This window comes from Centrocercus urophasianus, unplaced genomic scaffold (assembly GCF_019232065.1).
Source record: "Centrocercus urophasianus isolate 14NV4802_14NV808 unplaced genomic scaffold, USGS_Curo_1.0 seq_5, whole genome shotgun sequence".
In the NCBI taxonomy this organism is placed as follows: domain Eukaryota; kingdom Metazoa; phylum Chordata; class Aves; order Galliformes; family Phasianidae; genus Centrocercus; species Centrocercus urophasianus.
Genome location: NW_024885088.1, coordinates 6,450,463 through 6,468,516, shown reverse-complemented (window position 1 = coordinate 6,468,516; position 18,054 = coordinate 6,450,463). Strand labels below are relative to the sequence as shown.

General features: G+C 40.9%; 1 long non-coding RNA gene across 8 annotated transcripts in view; it reads right to left on the bottom strand.

The window, feature by feature from the left end:
- The window catches only part of LOC122169106, a 117,256-nt gene that overhangs the window by 85,353 nt on the left and 13,849 nt on the right, over nucleotides 1-18,054 (bottom strand). For 5 of the 8 annotated variants that reach the window (XR_006171473.1, XR_006171479.1, XR_006171475.1 and 2 more), the window contains exons 3-5: nucleotides 15,599-17,279; nucleotides 8,638-8,715; nucleotides 7,908-8,105 (exon numbers count right to left, since the gene is read on the bottom strand). The exons of 1 other annotated variant lie outside the window; for it this stretch is intronic. This is a non-coding gene — a long non-coding RNA (uncharacterized LOC122169106). The remainder of the gene's footprint in view (nucleotides 1-7,907; nucleotides 8,106-8,637; nucleotides 8,716-15,598; nucleotides 17,280-18,054) is intronic. 2 more of the 8 variants (XR_006171476.1, XR_006171477.1) reach the window with 2 other exon arrangements.

Here is an 18,054-nt window from a genome sequence, read left to right as displayed (position 1 = left end):
CATATTTTACAAATCAAATGATATTACATTAAAAGTATAGGAGAGAAACTTAACAAACTTTTTGGTGTGCAGCTTCTGTTGATCATAAAGAGTTAATCCCATTGAAACCAGCGATACAAAATTACTCTTTCTGCCCCCTTTATTCCAGAAGCTACTCCAGAAGTAGTAAACCAGAAAGGACAGAGAGAAGCTGGGTGCTATCAGAAGCATTCTCAGTGGGACTTCAGCTTCACATTGGCCTTGAACCACTTACCTGAAGAGAGGCAAAATTCACCACACAAAGAATGGCTTTCCTTTTTAAAATTGCCATTAGAAAGTAATACCAACCAGGCAGTAATAAGAAGAGTAGCCACTGATTGTCTGGGAAAGCTTCATTATAAACATTTCTGAAAAATACTTGTACAGAGCTTTAACAAAGCTTGCAAGTGCACTGACAAAGTAGTTTTTCACCTTCTTCTCTTAACACTAATAGAATTGTGAGACTTTGTCTATTCATTATTCCTGTACCTTTAATTAATGCGCATTTTGGGCTAGATGGTGTTTCAGGAGGAACATGCGGATGACATATGAAGCTAGGAAATTCAAGGACGTGATGCTCACTGCCTCAGACTCTTCTCCCTGAGAATTTTGGAGCAGCACCACACGTGTGAGCGCCCTTTAACCTATTCGGCTCAGCGGGGAACAAAAGTTAAAAGGCTTACAGCAATTATTTTGACAATAATGGAACTGTGCTTCTGTGTACAACCCAGAACTTCACTTAGGTGTAAGGCAGCCATACCCAATCAACTGTAAAAGATGTATACATTTTGGGAAGATAATTATGTTCCCATTAAGTTCCTTGTAATTTGTTAAAACCAATTGCCAGAGGTGGACTCTTCGTGATGTTAAAGCTGTTTTTCTTTTTAAATCCCTGGTGAGATAAAGTAGATCAACTTCTGTGCTCACTTGAATTCTGTATTGGCCTGCTTTTCATACAACTTTCAACTTTTCTCTCCAACATCAGCCCTTTACCTGGACTCAGAAAAAAACTCTCGACCACCTTGCTCCCTACTGGCTGTAGCTGCAGCCAAGTGCTATTCCTCTTCTGCTTGCCTTCAGCCACACCACGTTTTGACTCCTGGACGTATTTTGAAGGAAAATACAAACTCACAAAAGAGATCATTTTTATCCTGTCAAATGTGACCCCCTGAGAGCATTCTGTATCATACAGAAAGAACTGCCACTCTAAACAAGTAGTAACTAACATCTTGAATATGTACACCTGAATACCATAAATTCAACTTCAGTTTTAGCTACACCAAGTAGGATTGTGTCCATACAAAAACACGAGTTTCACAGGTGAAACATACATATACTGTGGAGCAGGTTATATTTTAAATGAAATAATTTTACAGAGATATTCAGAAGGCACCAAGGAGACAGTAGAAATAATTGTTTTAGTATCATTTAAAATGTAAATGTTATGTAATATGTAATTTAAATGTAAATCTGCACCTTAAACCTTCAATCCATCAACGTAAATCTCCAGTTAAGAAACAAAATTTCCATGTGATCATGTTAATTCCTCCTTCTATAATGATTAGAGAATGAGAAATGTATAACCTTCCATTAAAAAACTGGTAACTATCTTCATAACAGACTGCGTCGGAAAATTATTTAAAAACTGGTTACTAATAAAAGTAGATTTAAAAATGTAAATGGTTTGTTCTTACATCCAAGCAACAGAGAAACCATGCATTTCATACTGCATTAAAAACTAAAACAAAACCCACGATGACCCTCTAACAGCAGAACTTCTATGTGCATGCCCCTTGGGCCCCTCTCTTATGGAGTTTCCATCCATTTTGAGATAACACAATCAATTCCTTCCTAAGCATCTTGAAATTCATAAATGCATGCTGGAGTAGGGAGAATACCAATGCTGTGCCCCTTAAAATAGGAAAGTAAGATTTTGATACTCCTCAGTTTAAACTAGACAAAGAAAGAAGGCAAAAAAGCAAACTGCATTAAGTCTGTAAGGTCACACAGAACTGAGCGTTCTTTAAATGTACTTTAAGAGTCATTCAAGTTCAAGCTTCCTGCATCAGGTTTTTAAATTAGCGTTACTTCGCTTTAAGAGTACAATCCAAAAGGCTCTGATATCTGTGGGAGACTTTCCACTGACTCAGTACTGGACAGACTATTTAGTTTCCTATAGACAAATTAGACAATAAATCTCACGTGCCAAAATTAATAAAAGCAATCATGAGGACTCCCTTTAAAAAAAGAAAAAGAAAAAAAAGAAAAAGAAAAAACCTAGAAAAATAAATATAAAAAGGAGAAAGGAAAAATACAGTATCTTGTCAAAGAGTAAAATCTTTTCAAAATAATGCTTTTTGAACATACAGATGTACAAGTAAATACACTGGAGTTGTTTGAGGATGAGAAGCAAAACAAATACAGTGAACAAAATCTCTTTGATGCAGTCACACAGCTTTCCTATCCTTTTGCATACTGAACTGCAACAAAAAGCAAGACTAATATTGAAAAGGCTTCTAATGCATTTAAAAGCCTATGTCAAAGCTCTGTGCTTTTCCTGAACTGAATCAAGTAACTGTCTATCTAAAATACTAGAAATATTTGTAATTCTACACTTATTGCATCTTGTGGATAAAGCTACAGAAGCATTCATATTTTCATCATCCAGACAGAACAAAGTCCCTTCTATCACCCAGCCTACTGCAACTCTGTAATGCTCGTGACTGTGAGCAGCCTATTAGAAAAATATAATGCTGATTTTTGATACAAGTTGCATTAAGTGCATCACCTCTACAAAAATCCCCAACCAACATCCCTCTCTGATGAATTAACTTAGATGCGAAGCATTCTGGCCTGCCACGACTGTAAATCACAAAATCACTACCGTGTCTTTTTCTAAACTACTCAAGTGTCACCGCCTGCCCGGCCCCCCCCCCCCTCCTCCAGCATTAAAATTGACAGACAAAATGGTGCTGCTTCTTGTTTTCTAGAGCTCTATATCAATTGGGTTCAGTGTCTTTTTTTATTTTGGAAATTATCTAAGACAAGGAAAAATAAAGACAATAAGGAAAACAAGGCCCCTTTTAAAGAATTCATTTTATTTTTTTCCCCAGTTTGGCATTCTAAAAATATTTGTCTGCAGTTACAAAAGCACGTGATCTCTTTTGTTATTAAAATTGAAGACGCATTCTTCTTCTGGAAATGCCCATTTACATTGACAAAAGAATTTCAGAAGCCAAGTGAATGCTACTGTAAACATATCTGTATGCAAGTATCTGAATAAATGGGCAACATGCAGAGCGTACATCAGATTTAAAAGGTTATAAAATATCAGTCAGCAATGCAGACATAATTAATCTGGGGCTATAGAATATTATGACCTAATAAATATTTAATAAAGTCATATTGGTTATTATAATAATTTTATTTTTCCTTAGCTCATCTTCCTTCCCTTTGCAAAATTTTCTATCAGCATCCAAAGCAATTTACTCTCAATTTAACCTATTTGTGTTTTAACAAGTTTGAGAAGAGACAGTCACTATGAAACTCCAGAGACACTGGACAGGAGCTAAGTGCTCTCCTCAGCAGGTAACAGCAGGGCATGACAGCTGAACTAAATACAAACTTGTACATATACGTATGTATGCTACCTGAAATCTATGGACTCCTTCAAAAAGAAAAAAAAACCAACAAATACCACCACCAAAAAACAAAAAACAAAACAAAACAAAAAAAACCCCACACCTTCCCTAATTTAAATAAAGAATGCAGAAGGTAATGCATCAACTATGTAGCTAGTAGGCAAGCAACACTCACTTTTTTATTCATACAAAACTCATTTGTTGCTCTCAGTGAGAAGAAGCTCTTTGGAGGCTCACTGCCTCCCTGCTCTCTCTCCTTTTTATAAAATAATCATGATCAGTGCTTCTATTTGCATTTCGGAGTACTGCTGCTGGATGTTAGTTACAAGAGTTCTGAAAAAGTTTTGTGGACGATCCTGAAAACCGCTGCAATAGTCAAGTCTTTACTGCAAACTATTACGTATATAGGCTTAATTCAAATCCCATTTGAAGTAAATGAAGAAAAACCCCACTGCTCAGATGGAAAGAGGCTTCTGGATCAGACCTTTTGTTTCTAGAGGTATGGCACAGCACATTTCAAATGCGTGCAGGAAAGAAGAGCGTGCAATCACTGAACAACTGGTAACACTAATTTTCTGCTAAAGCATGGCTGTTTTTACAAAGGGCAACTCAAAATGATGAGAGCTTACATTTGATGGTATATGTTTTTAAAAGGCTGCAAAGTGGCTGATTCTGGGCATTTTATTCTGCATACATGCCTACAAAACATGCATCATAAAGTGAATTATGTCTGATTTTGAAGACAACAGATTTTCTGAAAACATGACAATACTAGGATCACTAGGAGATTTAAAAACATTCCGTGTAAGTGCAGGGATAGCTGTGGAAAAATGTTTGCAGCATTCTTAGGAAAAAAAAACACAAAGTGACTTGCTTGCTAGTGTTAAGTCAAAGTCAAGATTCAGCAGTGACTTCCACGAAATGTGCAGACGTAACACATTAATGAATATCTGGATAGAGAGGGATGGATCTAGAAACCCATCAAACTTAAACACGTTCTCTCTGTTGCAGCCCGGGCACAGAGTTAAATGCACAAGTGCAGATTTACACAGTCAGTACAGTTTACAGCAGTACAAACTAAGGACTTGCAGAAGTGCACATGCGCTTGAAAAAATCTGCCCCGCCATTTTATATCTACTGGGATCACTCTCCTCGTGAATGCCTATTGTGCTGGCTACAGCCATTTCAACTTTTTGTCTTCTGGTTGCAATCATAAGTCTAGCTAGCTGCAAGCATGCTGAATACATGAATATGTATCCCTGCAAAAACCAAAAGCACTGTGCGACAACACATGCTATATGAACACACACACGGCTGTGAAGAAACACGCTTTACAGTATGCCTTAAGAAACAAAGACATGCAATCATCATATTCCTACATTTACTGTATTTTCAATCCAGTCGAGGCCGTATAAATCAAAATTAAATCTGCATCACAGAATTGCTTTGTTATAGATGCACGTCCCCCCACCATCACCACCATCGCGGGGGGAGGAGGAGGGAGTGTTGATTACCTGCACCTGTTTCAAGCTGAGAGCAACTGATGCAGTTAGCAGGCAAAATGCCTAATTAGTGCGCATTTCCATGTTCTGGAAGGAAGGCATCACGACGACAGGCCTGCCTGCACTGCAGCACCATGTGAGGAGGCCACAAGCTGGAGGCAGGTGAAGGCCCCGATCTGCCAGGAGCACACTTCGTGTGGAGCTGGGCCTGGCCACAGGGAGCCCACCTGCCTGCAAGTGGCTGCCAGAATGCTTCGGGGACGTGAATTATACACGCGACCCCCAAAAAAAACTCCAGGAAAAACCTGGTTGCAACAAGGCCTTCCTTCCATTCCTCCTTTGTATTTCTCCCTCACAGTTACAAAATGACTGTGAATACTTGGCAGATGTGGGGAAAAGCAGTACTGTACCAATGCACCCATACAAAACAGAAGCCAGCCTGATGTTACTGCCTGGCTTCGATGAAAACAACTCAGGGCTGCACCTACATCTGAAAGCGTGAACTCCTTTTCCATTCTCTTACCCTTTCTCCACTCCACCTCCTCCTTTTCCGCTCCCATTCGCCCACAATAAAACCTCCCTTAGCCCGATCCAAACCTTGCAGTCTTCACCTGGGCAAAATTCCAATTTATTTCAAAAAGTTTAGCCTGGATAAGAATGCCACACATCCAATTTAGCATCTCCACACATCACAATCCATCTACGTGTAAAACACCATGGGCTGTGCTCACTCCATGCACGCTGCCCTCTCCCCTCCACGTAGCAGAGCTCTGTGCAGCCCTGCATTGTGCTCACGGGCCTAGCAGATATCTCTCCTGCACTCCCTGCCCTAGCACCACCTGGTGAAAGCCAAGGCTTCGCTCAGGAGAGCCGGGAGCCTAAGAACATGACCTTCATTTACCAGCAACACCGTACATCTCTTTCTGGAAGATAAAAATCCACTCGGAGTAAGGGAGAAAGACAGTCTGGAGCAAAAGCAGTTTCTTCTTTTAACAGAGCATCTTAGATTATTTTCACTATATTCCACTAAATTATTATCTGAAAATATGCTAAAAATTCATCGTAGTCAATTATGGAAAAAAAAATATTTTCATGAAGAAAAGTATTGCCTATGCTTTCAATTTTTCATTCCATACACCAAGTATTTTTGAGGAAACTATTTGGCAGTTGGACACAAAATGCTTTCAAATGTAAATGCCTTAGCTCACGTGCATAATTCCTGAAGGCATTCATTTGAGGAGCGGAACATTTCTATCAGCAATTATTTCATGTTCTAGACTAAAATAATTTTGAATTTAAAACCCAATCTAATCAACAGATTTTAATCCCTCTTCTCCAATTAGCATGCACGTGATCTTTATGCACTGCTACGTCCACATTCAGCGCAGTTGAAGAATCCTCACCGTGAAACAAACCAGCAGTAAGTCAGTTCTGCCTCTTTCACTTCCACAGCGATCATTTCTAGCAAGCCACCACAGAATAATGAACTCACACACCAGAAGCAATTTTATATTCCTTTAAGTGCTACTATTCGGCAACAAGACAGCCCCAGCAAGTGGGACAACCTATGAGAAAAACCCTCTATAGATAAACAGCATCACTGGGGGCAATATAATGGAGTGCTCTGAAATTCCACAGAGAAGATTGTTTAGGAGTTTGCAATTTTAAAACAACTACTACAAGATCAAAATATGAGTTAATATTTTATCTGCACTGCCCTGGGCAGCTACTACATGCCTCTGAAAAGTACTTGGAAGAAATTAATTGTAGCTGAGCTATCACTGAGCCATACGTTCCCGAATTCCTTTCTTAATCTGCACAGTTCACCAAAACAGTCTCTGCTTACTTTGAGTTTGATCGGCCAATAAATACTACTTTACTGCTTAAAGTTACAAGTTATTTTTTCAGTTTACGTTACCATAAAACAGCTCAAATGCAATGTCAATAACGAGATGGTTTTGATACAGTACTGACAATGGCCTGAATTTAAAACTAGTGCTGTGCAAGCCACTGAGTATTTTCTATTTATTTTGCAAAGGAAAAAAAAAGAAAAAAAGAAAGAAAAAAGAAAAAGAATTTGGATTTGCTTTCTTGTATCCATGAATTTAAGTAAATAAATCAAATTAAATGAAAATATTCAAATATTTTACATGAGCATCCAGGTTTCTTCAGCATAGAAAAAAGCATTTTGTTATACAAATACATATGGAAGGACTAGGTATCATGAAGAGGCTCCTTAATTTCCAGATACTTTAGCTTGCATGTGCACTTGGCTGTATAAAGCACAGAAAGTGTCACAGGTTAGGCAATTTCAGAGTAATTATAAATCTGTAACCCTCTGCCAAATAATGCCTAACACAGAACATCCATAACTGCATGCTACTTAGACTTAGCTATAAATGGCATTAGTCTAATATTTAAGTAATACACTTAAGTAAATTTCTTCATCAACCCCCAAAGAGCAAGTGAAAGAGTGGGACCGAGCGTGAGCACGTACCTGCACATGTATGTAGAAGATAAAATAGAAAATACACTTAGAGCACTTACGGACCTTTGCAGGCTATCAAAAAAATCATTGTAAGAAGAGATGATACAAATGGCAATTATAAAGCAATCCTCAACAATCCCAGCTACCAGAAAAATTAAATATGAACCCTAGAAATACTTATGCCCAAATCTACATCGCTAAAAGAATTGGGACGCATAACTAATGTGATACAATTACTGAAGATTATCTCACAGTTACCTCAAAAATATGAGTTCAGGACGGGTATGGTGTTGCCCAGGCGTACAAATGGCACAAAACCCCATGGACTCGCTCCCAGGCGCATCGTGACTGCTCTGCACGCCGATGTCTAATAACGCCTGGGACACGTCGAAATATTAAATAGATATAAAAACTTGCACCGCCCAACTTTGTCGGTTTCTTTTCTTGAGCTTCTTTCTGTTTAAGAAATAAGGGAGGGGATTGCCATTGAAGCCAGCAGCTATTCTGCAATCAATGAAGGCAAGACTGGCACAAGTCCTGGAGATTTGCATTCAGAAATAAAAGCTGTGATCGACCTTTGTCTGCTAAGAAAACGAAGCCCGCTGCTTTTCGCCAGCCTGGCGAAGGGAGGGGCTGCCTCGCTGGGCAGGGAGAGCCCAACCTAAAACCCGCCGGCGGTGGCAAGTATCGCCGCACCGCGTCCCTCTCGGCCAGCCCTACGGGAGGGAGACAGAGAGGGAGGGAAGCGGGCTTCGACCTCGCCACGCTGCCGGCGGCCCCGCCGAGGCGCGATGCCCGCGCACTTTCTTTCCCCAAGTTGCGGTCCCCGCTTGCCGGGGCTCGGCTTACCCCTGAGCGGGCTGCAGACCGACCTCGGGCGGCGGCGTCTCCGCCTCGCGGCTCGGCGACCGCGGGAAGGGCGGGCGGGCGGCGAGCCGGCGGCCCCGCAAGTGCACGCAGGCCTGCGAGGAGGGAAGGCGGTCCTTACCTAGCGGGCGGCTGGCGGCTCCTCCGCACGCTCCCCCTGCCACAGCTGCTGCCAGCTCCCAGCGACAACAATGGGAGGCTGCGAGGGGTGGCATGGAGGGGAAGGGAAGGGAGAGGGGAGGGAGAGAGAGGGAGAGAGAAGGGGAGGAGAAAGAGAAGCATGTTAAGCTTGTCTGGTAGTTAACAAGTCTTGAATGAAGAATGTTAGCAAACAGACAAACAGCATGTCTGATGCATGCTAATAGTCTTGGCTTCACCGCTGACACTATGAATAATTCAGTAAGAGGAGGGTGGAAAAAAAAAAAAGAAAAAAAAAAGAGGCGCCCTCCATCCTCCCTTCACGCTTTCCAACGTCTGAAGAGAAGACAGGAATAAAAAGTATGCCACAACTTTCTCCTTCCGCCCTGCAGCCCGGGAATACCCGGCGAAGAGGCCGGCGAGGCAGCGCGCTCCCGCCAGGGCTCCTCCCGAGGCTCGCGGCTCCTATTTTTTGCCGGCTATTAATTTCCCCCACTCCCTCTTTACAGCCTATTCCACTCCTTTTGTCTGGGAGCTGGCACCTGTCCCAGAGGCAGCGTTTTGCTGCACATCTCTCTCCCCTCCGCCGCGGGGAGCAGACGGGCCCCCCGCTCTCCGCACACCCCCGTGTCGGCCATCGCGGGGGGCTCGTGGGCTCGGGGGGGGGGGGCGCTCGGAGGGAGCGGAGCCCCGCTCCGTGAGGCACGGACACCTACGGCCGCCGAAACAGAGCTGTAGTACAGAGGCAGGCAGAGCGACCGGCCGTTCCGTGAGCTGCGCGGTGTGCCGGTACTGGGTGGGGGGGGGGGGATGTGACAAATAAAAGCCCTCGTTCTCACAGCATACAAACTAGCGAAGCCCGATTCAGCGCTCGGCCAAAGAAATCAATTCCCCTTAACCGAGGAAAAAGAGAGAGGAGAGGGAGAGAGAGAAAAGGATCAGCGGAGGGGAAAATACTCGGAGTTTTAACCTCAATGCAACGAGATACAGTACGGCCGAGCCAAGCGCAGGAAAGACGGAAAATTAATCCGTTCTTCAGCAGTGAAAGGAGGGTTAAATAGAGAGAGAGAGAGACGAAGAGGGGAAAAAGCAGCAGCGCCTATGCACAGCATTTTAAAAAGTTCTGCTCTGGCAAAGGCCGTCTGAAGGGGAGGCCCTTGCAGCAGGAATGCGAGCGGCGGCAGCAGCCTCGTTCCAGAGTCCGGCCTCCCCCTCGCAGCGACTGCAGCCGAGAGGCGGAGGAGGCCGCGCTGGCGCGGCGCAGGGCCGGGGCTGGCGATAGGAGGGCGGCACGGCGCGGCACTGCCGAACGGCCGCGCACAGCGCACCGCAGCGAGGGCCCGGGATCGTGCGGGCCGCGGAGGACAGAGCAGCCGTGAGGAGAGACAGCGGGGCCGGCTAATGGAGCTTTTAATTGGGGGGGGGGGGGGGGGAGTGGGAGGGAAAGGAAAGGAAGGTCCTGCGGAAATATCTTCCGGGATTAAAACAAGGAGCGTCGGACTCCCGTCTGGATGCGGCCCTGTAGGAAAGCGCCGCGGAGACACCGCGAAAAAGCTGCTCGGAAGACCCACGGCGCTGAAAACGGGGATTGGAAAAAAAAAAAAAGTAAATGGTGTGTGTGACAAAAAAAGCTGGGTGATTCTGTTTTCTCATGCCCTCGCTCCTCCACCAGCTGCACAGCCAAGCGCAGGCTGCTTGGCCCTTATAACTATCTTGGCACGGAGTCAAAAGCTGATAAGCATTTGGGCGAGACAGCTCAACTGCTGTGCTGGAAGAAAAACAGCTGCCATGATTTCTGTTTGATTGAGAGCGCTTACACACACGCACAAAAAACACATCGGGCTGCAGAGACGGGCCACGAATGCCTGAGGATTCAGCTTCAGAAGAGCAACGCACGTTTCCTTAAAAAAAAAAAAAAAAAAAAAAAAGAAAGAAAAAGAAAGAAAGGAAAAAAAAAGTTTTATACAGTTTTGCCTCCATTCCTCCTCCCCTTTTTAAAGAAAATGTACTGCGTAGACTCGCTCCTCTCCTTCCCATCCCCCTCCATAACCTCAAGCAAACTCGAGGAATTGTGCCAAAAGTCCCGTTGCTAGTTACCGAGTGCGTTTTTTTTAAACGTCCCTTTGATACTTCTTCCCCTTGTGCTTGCCATGGAATATGCAAGTACGATAATCTTTCCATTACTTAGGGAAAGTAATTAAAAATGAAAAGAGCTTCTAGCAAGCCGTCCTTTTTCTACTTTTTTTTTCTCTGAAGGGGCAGAAGAAGGGAGGCGAGAGAGAGAAGAATATTTTTTCTCTTTGCAGAGTCCAACATTTGGCTTTTTCCATTTGTGGCAGATCACTGTAACGCTATTGTAAAACAACTTCCTGCCCCTTTTGGCTCCGGTTCCAGAAGCTGCTAGGCTAAGTTCATAGCGCAAACTTTTTTCCCCCTTGCCGAAGAAGAAAGGCAAAAAAAATATTCCTGCACATTATTTTCCTCCTTCTCCGGCTAATGGACTCACAAGGTGAATTCATTGCAGCTCTGTAAGAATGTCACACAAGAGACAGCGCTATCCCAGCTGGATAATTCATGAGCTGAAAGGTGGGGACATTATAACTATACGTCTGTCTGTGTCTCTGTGCGTGTGTGCATTTTAATTCTGTAACTTTGAGTTGCGAGTCTTAATACAGGTGGATAACGAGCTAAGCTGCTTCATCTGCTGTACTAATTTGTGTATCTATCATAGCGCAGATCACTGGTTTAGCACATACACCCTCCTGCTTTCCCGTTGCTCTCGCATTCCGAGGTGACCTGCTAAACCCTCCCTCCCTTCCTCTAGATGCTGGGTCTGATGAAAATGCCCACCGAGGACTGCTAAACCCTCCCTGCTAGGAATGAGATGGAGCAGTCTGTGATGCGAGCCAAAAGGGAGAAAAGAAGGCCTCTACAACTTGCTCTCTCACGATCTCCCTCTCCCTCTGTTTCTCTCATAGCAACAGCATTTCTTGGTACGCCTGCTTTGGCATACATCAGCATTTCTACCCGTCCAAGTGTCCTTTTGCGTCACATCTCGCCATTTCGCTCAACCAATGAGATCTCCTGCTTGCAGTAAAAATATATATACTTTTTCTGTTATTGGTATATTCGAATTTTTTTAAGTGCTTTCCTAATAAAAAGCGTTGTCGAGCATTCGGTTTGCCCTTTGTAAAAAAAAAAAAAAAAAAAAAAAAAGCAGGATTCAACCTTGTGAAGTCTTCTTTGTGGAAAATACGTTACCATCAGAAAAAAGGGAAAAAGAGATTACATGGCTACTTAAGGGAAGTTGTAGTTGTCCTCCTGATTTAATATTTATTTTGCTTATGCTATCATTGCTCCCCCGATGTACTTTTAGAGCAGCTGGACAGTTTCAACTAACTGGAAAAGTCAATACCACGCTGTTTCTAACACTTCTAAAAATATTCCTGAGGAAAAAAGATACTAATGTCTTATTCCTCTAAATATTGATAATGAGACGATAGAAAGAGTGAGATGGAAAAACAGTAGATGTGTGATCCTATTCCTTGCAACTCGCAGATCCTCACCCCCTTTCCCCCCCCCCACCCCTCAGTGGCTGCTCTCAGACCTACTACTTCCAAATGCAAGCCCCTGTAAAAAATTGCAGAGGTCTTCACATCCACAGAGGTTTTTTTTGAGATGCATTTCCTTCTTACATAAACTCACTGACTTCTAAAAATATGGTATTTAAGTGATCTGCTGTGGTAATGACAGTGGCAGCCTTACAGTAGGCTTGTAATGCAGCCCTCCCAGGAGCTGCATGCACTCTGCCTGACACAATTGCTAAAAGCAAGAATTACAAAGAACAGGGTATCCTGCATTTAGCAGGACATCCTTTCCCCCTATATATTATAAAATATATTAAAACCCATCTCATTGTTTTCGGCCATGACACTCCAGACAGAACGCAGTAAATGTGATTACATCTGCTCTATTAAAATGCACAATATTAGCTAAGTCTAGAAAGCACAGAGTGGCATGTGGGTCTCAGAACGGCTGGCTGAGCCACATCTTGAATGTACTGCAGTGACATATTTAGGGAACCTCTGCTGCACATTTTTATCCAGCCTCAAATCTCACGAAAATGCTCACCACTGGCATTCTGAGGAGAATAAACAGTTCCTTTGTAAGCCAGATACATGTTTTATGGTCTGCCCTTACCAGTTTCTATTTTTTTTTTTAATACTGTGAAACCACAAAATGTTTTTAATATTTATTTTTAGGGAATTACAGTAAAAACACACTGGAGGTTATCAGGATGTATCTGACATGATATTTAAACAGCAACTTTCCCACAAAGTTTTATGTTGGTAAAATCATACCTAGGAATTCTGAACTCTTCTTCTACTAACTTGTGTCTGCTGTGTATGGGCTGTAGATGTGTATTCATAAATCTTGAGTGCTTAGAAAGTAAAAGCAAGCATAACTTCTGGAGTACAGACTTAGCAACAGATAGCCGTGGTATCCTGCTAAAAACTCTTACCATTTTTATTTTGAAATAATGATGTCTGTGATAGCATTTATTTTTAACAGACATGCACAGATGAGAAATGTTAAGAGACTGTGATGATGCATTCAACAGCTTTTGATGCCAATGTGATATAAAAGACAGACCACTGTTTTAAGAAAGGATGAGGCTCACATTATGAAGAGCTTAGCTGGCAGTATTTTACTTGCATTTAATGGGATCTCCCAATGACTTTTTGCCCTTTCTCCGAGACGCTGTTTTCAGTTCCTTATTTACTATTGTATTTTTTATATAAAAATACAGATTTCCTTGTCCGTTACTCTTTATACCTATCCCTTTCTTTCTCATTTTTTATTCATAAATATGCAAAGACAGCTGAGTTCCATCTCTGCTTCTGTCTCGTAACTGGGATGGTTAAAAGTGCATCTCATTTACACAACTGCAGTTCACACTTGCCCACTGTATATTATCTTTCCTCAAGGAGATGCACAAATACATCATATCTGTCACCATAGCTGTAAAATAGGATGGCAAGTCATCTAACTGAAGATTACTGCTGTACTAAAAAAGAAAGGATTCGGGAAAGCAATTAAGGGAAGTCTAACTCGCATGCTTCACTTAAGAGAAATGGAATTCAAAAAAAGGAAGCAGAGGAATTATTTTAACACTCATTATCCCTGAATAATTTGAAATTATGTAAATTCTAAAACAGCCATAGTGTTGAACTGAAGTTTGTCTATTACATCATTTTATAACACTTTTCTCTCCCCTTATCACAAGTTCTGTCTATTGGAAACTCATTGACGCATACTTCTCTAATGCACTGATTTGTTTTCTTTCATTTGAACTTGGAGTGCTATCACATCTACGTTTTATGCAGTGCAGACATCAAAACATTTCTATACAGATTTGTGATCTTTTCTTTCTAAATAATATAGATCATTTTCAATATTGGAATGTTTCTAAACTAACAACCTCCAGAAATGTTTAATAAAATACGACCAGGTACATGTTTTTTAGAAAAATAATCCAATCAAATTTATTAAACTTTTAAGATAAAGATGCCCATAAGAGTGAAAATTCATATTTCTGAATTTGTACTTTTCATATCTATAAAATAATCCCAGTATTTGTTATATAAAGATCACCAGGAATATCTATACTTTTTTTTTTTTTTTTTTTAAAAAAAGCATCTTTTAAAAAATAGAAATAGAAGCAAAGCAGTTTGCCCATTGTTTCCTGATGGGATTGATGGTGCTCTGTGGGATTATAGTTATGTACACATCATAGAAATGTACTTCATTGAATAACTCACATTAATTCCAGAGGATCAGTGGCATATTAACCTAGAGGGGAAAAAACATTCAAAATACCAAATACAGACAGTTTTGATGCAAGCGATTCTGAAATGTAAAGGCACAGCTGAGCAAGGATGCATTTCCAGCATCCAACATAATGAAGCATCTTGCAAAAATGTTTCCTTCAGTACACTGTATATTAACGATAATGTTTTGCAGCAAAGTTGGCATTAAACTGGTACCAGCACAAAGGAAACTCTGGCAGTAGGACAAGCTTTTTGTTTTTTAATACTTTTTTCTCCCAGAGGAAGGAAGTATCAAACAGTGCATGACATTAGCAGTTTTTTAAAGGGTGTTACCAACACAATTTTGTTTATCGTGCAACTTTTCTTTTTAACTATACAAAACTGTATGCTTGAAACTGATGATATTAATAATTTTCTGGTATACCATTCCTACTGATGAAAATTCACATCTCAAGCAACTAATCAAAATCCAAGATAAGATTTTATTTACTGGCTTGTACTTATTTATCATAAATGTGCTATAAAGTTCCTGGAGGCTAATTTAACTGCAGTATATATTTGTGAAGGAGATGCAGGCTGGAAGCTAGGCAGCGGCAAAGTCACGTCAGATAAGGAGAAATCTCCTCAGCTGTAAAACATTGCTGTTTTGTTTTATTGACAGTGCAACTAAACTTTAAACCACGTCCAGTTTGCCCATTACTACTTGATGCTCTGACAGACTGCAGTCCATTCCTCACGCTGAGCTCAGACAATGCAGCTCCACTCTGCAGATTACCGTCTCCTATGATTTTGGGATCCCACATCATACCGGCCCCCCCCCCACCCCCCAGCTCTGCTGCCCCCAGCTGCCTGCAGCCCCATAGGTGCGGGTGCCTCCCAGCCCGGTCCCGATCCTCTTGTTGCTGCCCAGGGGCTCACAGCCCCAGCATCGCCTCGCGACAGCAGGCAGCCAGCCCAGGTCACAAATGGCCACCACGCTGCTAATTCCAGCAGGAAAAAAAAAACAGTTTTTTTCCTCTAGCTACACTCAGAGGAAAAAGAGATGGCACTTATCCCAGGAGATGCCATATTTCACATGCAGTGCTTAACCTTAGAAACATTAAAAGGACTTACCATCCGCTGTTCCTGTACCTTCAGCAGTGACTGACAACTCCAGTTCTCAAAGTTCAAGTGCTCTGCTCCAGCACTACTTTTCTTCTGATTTCACTGGGAACGCAGAGTTACGACAAGCTATTGGATTTTAAAACACACCCCTGTTTATTTAAATGGGCAGGTCTGCTCAAAATTGTGTGCCCTGAAGAAACAGCTACTGGGGGAGAAAGGGGGGGAGTGAGAGAATTAAAATACAAATATATAGAAAAAAGAAAGTAAATATCGCCTTGTAAAAAAATTATAAAAGTGTTGATTTTTAGAGAATATTAAGCTGCAAAAAATAAGCAGATAGGCATACTGAAATCTGCAATGAAAACCTGAAATTTCTTAGGTCCACAAAACAGGGCATTAAAATACCTTCATATTGCAAATTACTCACAGGCTTTTCAAGTAAGCAAGAGTTGCCGAGTGACCAAATTTTGTATTAAGAGGCTCTGTTTTTTATCTGTTTTACAATGAAGAGCTACAAAGTAAATTGTAGTAGGAACAAAAAGGAGAACATGCCACAGAAATTGCTCTGTTTTTTTTTGTTTGTTTGTTTGGTTGGTTGGTTTTTTCTGCAGTGAAACGTTAGTAAGGTGACAAATTCACACACAGTGGAAGAAAATAAAAAGGGTTATCCATTGTGATGACACATTCATAGCAGAGTTGCAATTATTTAGTATACATGAAGATATTTAACCCAAATTGGTTGCACACAGTGAATTCATGGGTACTTTATCCATTTATGAGCTGAACATTAGTATCCCATCTATTGTACATAGCCAACTTCAGTTTTTCAGTTCAATTAAATATTTCTCTTTAACCTTTTAAAAATAAAATATGTAATGAATCATGTGCATCTTAGATTCATCTGTCTAGATTGGCTATCTGAAGTCTCAGAGTGTAACAGTGTGTTGGCATTTAAATCCCATTTCTTAAAAAAGAAAAACAACCCTCTTAGCACGAACAATATTGACTCATAATTATTATCATGAAAAAAGAATATCAATGGTATAATAACTCTATTAATGTATTTATCTGTACAGATAGTAGAGGCTTTATATTATTTATATTAATTGCAAGTATAGATTACAGTTGAGGAAAAAATAACACCACATTTAATTCAGTACTTTATAAAATTTGTATTCCATGAACTGTCTTCCTGGGAATCATTTCTCCCCCATGTCATGTTATACTTACCAAAATTGCCACACTTGTATTCATTACCAGGCTTCCTACATTTTGAAAGGATGTCTAAATTTACATATTCGGCTTTAACAGTATTCTGCTATTTTTCAGCTTTAGTAAACAAAATGTCACACATAGATGTGATTCTGTATTTCCTTTGTCTAGAAATTTTTATTCCCATACGCAGATACAGTTGAGCATTCTGCTTATACACACACACACACACATTTCATATTTGACAAAAATGACAGAACGCACAGCAAGGATTTTAGAAAATGTGAATGGATTTCTATCCCACTCTCAAAGACACCCTGTGGACAATGCACTGCATTATGAAACGTGCACTGGGGAAGTCCAAGCAAACTCCACCACCAGCAGCTGCAGCAGTGCAGTTTTGCCTGTGGAGTTCACAGGCAGTTGGAGCAGGAAGGCCTCGGTTCAGAACAGCACCTCTGAATCGAACCATTTATGACTGTACAAGAAAGAAAAGACTTTTACATTATATTACCTTGGCCTTGAATATAATGCAAAGTATTTTTTCAAAAAGAGTGTGTCATCTTGGTACTGAAAGCAAAACAATCTTTCTTTGTAATTTTTTACTTTTTTACTTTTTGAAAGATGAATCAAATCCATACTGCCTAAATATATGCCACAATTTAATACTCGTTGTTTTAATGAAGCTTATTGCAGCATGACAAAGCTAAAACATTTCTAAAAGCAAAATATTCACTGGGGTTTTTCTATGCTACCTACACAAAAAGTACAATGTGAATGATAATGCTAGCACCTCAAAACTAAACGAAACAAACAAAAAAAACCCCAACAAATTAAAAATAATGAAAAACCACTTCCAGATATTCTTAGTGAACTATTTTTTAAGTTGTTTAAAAACACTTCCTTTTCAGAATACTGAAAGTTCCCAGGGGATATCGGTGACGAATCCATGCAAATTTCAACTCCCAAACTTAACCATTTTTTGTCAGGGCATTTTACTAGAGATTATAGATAGATGATAAAAACAATGAAATCTTACAAGGTCAACTCTTAAGTTGACTCTCAGCATATCATCAACATTACATTGCATGCAAATGCCATGTAATGAGTTTTTCTTGGTTCACAAAAAAATTCAAGAGAACTGTACAGTGCTTTTTCTAGTGCAACGAGGAACTTAATAAGAAAATCATGGAGGGAGGAAAAAAAAAAAAGACAGTGACACCTTTTGTCTCCTGGCAACAAGGCAGCAAGAC